This window comes from Lynx rufus, unplaced genomic scaffold (genome assembly GCF_022079265.1).
Source record: "Lynx rufus isolate CCGP_SWC_20201006 ecotype Redwood Valley unplaced genomic scaffold, mLynRuf1.p SCAF_7, whole genome shotgun sequence".
Taxonomy (NCBI): domain Eukaryota; kingdom Metazoa; phylum Chordata; class Mammalia; order Carnivora; family Felidae; genus Lynx; species Lynx rufus.
Genome location: NW_025814889.1, coordinates 82,586,210 through 82,589,978, shown reverse-complemented (window position 1 = coordinate 82,589,978; position 3,769 = coordinate 82,586,210). Strand labels below are relative to the sequence as shown.

Below are 3,769 nucleotides of genomic sequence, written 5' to 3'. Positions count from 1 at the left end.
AAAAATCATATGACTTCACTCATATGAGGACTTTAAGAGACAAAACAGATGAACGTAAGGGAAGGGAAACAAAAAGAATATAAAAACAGGGAGGGGGACAAAACAGAAGAGACTCATAAATATGGAGAACAGACTGAGGGTTACTGGAGGGGTTGTGGAAGGGGGGATGGGCTAAATGGGTAAGGGGCACTAAGGAGTCTACTCCTGAAATCATTGTTGCACCATATGCTAGCTAATTTGGATGTAAATTTAAAAAATAAATAAATAAAATTAAAAATAAATAAATAAAAGAACATAGAGAGGGTAAGAATGGAGGCTCAAATTCCAATTGTGGCCATCATTTCCACTCTGGGAATAGCCCAAAACAGCAGGAAGAGGCCAGCCAGTCCTTCCAAGGGCAGCAGCTCGGGGGTTACAACGCCAGGAAGAAGAAAAAAAGTGTCCAGCTTTAGGTGGGGTATTAGCAGGGAAGCTGTGAGTGAAAATAAAGTGGTGCCCTCTGATTTCAGTACAGGACCTATGGAAAAAGCTGCCAAGCCATTGCCATTTAAGGATCCAAACTCTGTGTGCACTCTGGCCATGGTGGCGCGGTAGCTGGCAAAAACAGAACCTGGAAGAACCTGAAACAAATTCTTGCTTCTGAAAGGGCATTGCTGTGGCAACTGAAGGATCCTAACTACTTCAGTATTGATTGATGCTCCTCCATCCTTTAAACCAGCTAAGCTATTCTGATGGTTCAGGTCTTCTTGCCAACTACTCTGACCCCCCAGATAAAGCACCATTGAAGAATTTTCCTATATTTGGAAGCTGCCATCCGACATCATCACTGGTTAAACTGACCCTGAAGAAGGCCACAAGCATCGTTTCCTGAGCCTTGAAAAATGGAGACGAAGTGGGAAACCGTTTCAAAGGCAAACTTTGCACTCATGGTTTTGTTTCATGGAAATAAATGTATTCTGCTGTCAATCTGGAAATGTCAGTGCTCTGCCTTGGAAAAAATGTTTGGCTTTAAGGTTTTTTTCCCATTTTCCCTCCAAGGGAGGGATTTCCTGTTGAATGAAATTATACTTCAGAGGCATCTGGCTGGCTCAGTTGGTAGAGCGTGCAACTCTTGGTCTCGGGGTTGTGAGTTCGAGCACCACATCTGGTGTAGAGATCACTTAAAAAATAAAATCTTTAGAGGCGCCTGGGTGGCTCAGTCAATTAAGTGTCTGACTTCTTTTTTTTTTTTTTTTTGAGTGGATTCTTTCTTTCAGAGAGAGGGCGCAAGTGAGTGAGGAGAGAGAGAGAATTCCACAAGGGGCAGAGACAGAGAGAGAAGCAAGCTCATTTGAAGTGGGGCTCAAGCTCACCCAAAGCAAGTCTGAACTCACGAACCATGAGATCATGACCTGAGCCAAAGTCAGATGCTTAACTGACTGAGCCACCCAGGCGCCCAAGTGTCTGACTCTTGATATCTGCTCAGATCATAATTTTATGGTCGTGGGATCAAGAGCCGTGTCAGGCTTGTGCTAAGCTTGGAACCTACTTGGGAAACTCTCTCTGCCCCTTAACTGTTCTCTCTTTCAAAATAAATAAGTAAACTTAAAAATAAATAAATAAAATATTTAGGTGCACCTGTGTGACTCAGTCGGTTGGGTGTCCAACTCCTGATTTCAGCTCAGGTCATGATCTCATGGTTCATGGGATCAAGCCCCTCATCGGGCTCTGTGCTCTCAGTGCAGAGCTTGCTTGGGATTCTCTCTCCCTCTCTGTCCCTCCTGCATGCTCCCACTCTCTCTCTCATTCTCTCAAAATAAGTAAATAAACAATAAAAACAAAAACAAAAACAAAGCAAAAAAATGAAATCTTAAAAAAATATTTTTTAATTATATTTCAGTTGTTGACTCAAGTATAATCATTTGACAAGAAAAAAAAAAGAATATAGAAGGCACCTAAAAATATTGACCTACAATGACTAACACCAACACATATTCGAGTAAATTTAAAGACTTTAAAGAAAAAAAAATCCTTTGACCAGACAAAAAGAGCATAGACTCATAAGGGTCAAATTAGATACTTGTCAGATGTTTTGACAGCAATGTTTTATGCAAGAAGAAAAGGAAGTTAATGTATTTTAAATATTTAAGACAAGGACATGTGAGCCAAAGCAAACTAAACTTCAACTATAATGGACACAGACAAATTATTATCAATATGCAGGAACTCAGGGAATATTGTTCCCATGAGTCCTCCCTAAGAAGCCCACTGGAAAACGCACTTCAGACAACCAGTCTGGAGAGACATCAACATACGGGCTCTAAGTAAACATTATTAATTACTTATTAATTACTTAGAACTGAGACTAAATGAAGGTTCAAAGAGAAAGTATAGTATATAAAGGCCACATGATCTAACAGTGTAGATATTATAACCATAAAGAAATAGGGGCACCTGGGTGGCTCAGTTGGTTAAGCGTCCAACTTCAGCTCAGGTCATGATCTCACAGTTGGTGGATTCGAGCCCCACATCGGGCTCTGTGCTGACAGCTTGGAGCCTGGATCCTGTTTTAGATTCTGTGTCTCCCTCTTTCTCTGCCCCTCCCCCGCTCATGCTCTGTCTGTCTCACTCTCTCTCCCTCTCAAAAATAAACATTAAAAAAATAAAAACAAAAAGAAATGGGAGGAGAATGGGGACAGTATTTGCAAAAAAAAAAAAAAAAGTATTGGTTTTCAGGAATCATAATTGATGGAGGTAGTATTACTAGTCATTCTGAGACTATTTCATGTATAATATGGGTTAAAGCAAATGAGTAACTCTGAAATATTCCAATTCTCTCATTTCTGTGCCCTTTAAAAACCATGTTTTTTTGTGTTTTTTTTTAAAGAAGTCCAAGAATGCTGAGCTCCTGGCCTCTGAGTGGGGGTCCACCACCTGGATTGGGAAGTTCTGGAGACTGAATTTATGCCACAAAGCACTGACTCCACACTCAGCTCTCAGGGGCAGCAGGTTGGAGCTTCAGAGCACAGCCCCCACCCGTTCTGCCCAGAATCCGTGACCACCTGCCAAGATGTGGCCAGATGGTACACACCAGTCCTGGTACATGCGGTCACCATGGTTGGAGACACTTTCCCAAGAAGCTGCCCTGATCCTATAACCAGGCCCTTCTCTCTGACATGAAGAAGCTTACATGAGGCACAGGGTTTGGTTGGCTGGAGACATTATTATTATTATTATTATTATTATTATTATTGTTTATTTTTGAGAGAGAGAGAGCATGCGTGAATGCACAAGTGGGGTAGGGGTAGAGAGAGAGGGAAAGAATTCCAAGCAGGCTCTCTGCTGTCAGCACAGAGTCTGCCGAGGGGCTCAAACTCACAAACCTGTGAGATTGTGACCTGAGCCAAGATCTAGAGTCAGACACTTCACTGACTGAGCCACCCAGGCGCCCTAAGGAGGCTTTTGATACAATAAGTTTGTTTCATTGTTTTTTTTTTTTTTCAATGCTGGAATAATCTCCAATTTGGTCATTATTTTGGCCAGAGCAAAATACCAGGTGAAATTTTGAAAAGAAAGAAAACTGTCCTATTAGGGATTAAAAGACAGTCAGGGCTCACCATTTCTGTAAATCTTCTATGACTTGAGTTGATGTGGAATTCATATGGAGGATGAACATGCCATTTGCCCTGTAATGCAGGGCTGGCTTTACAGGCTGGCAATCTGTGCAATCATGCAGTCACTTAGCAGGGCCCGTGCTGGGGCGTCTGGTTGTGTCAGTAGGAAGAGCAAG

General features: G+C 41.9%; 1 pseudogene; it reads left to right on the top strand.

The window, feature by feature from the left end:
• The first annotated feature begins 309 nt into the window (after positions 1 to 309).
• Positions 310 to 871, top strand: LOC124501939 (INO80 complex subunit C-like; annotated as a pseudogene).
• The last annotated feature ends 2,898 nt before the right edge of the window (positions 872 to 3,769 follow it).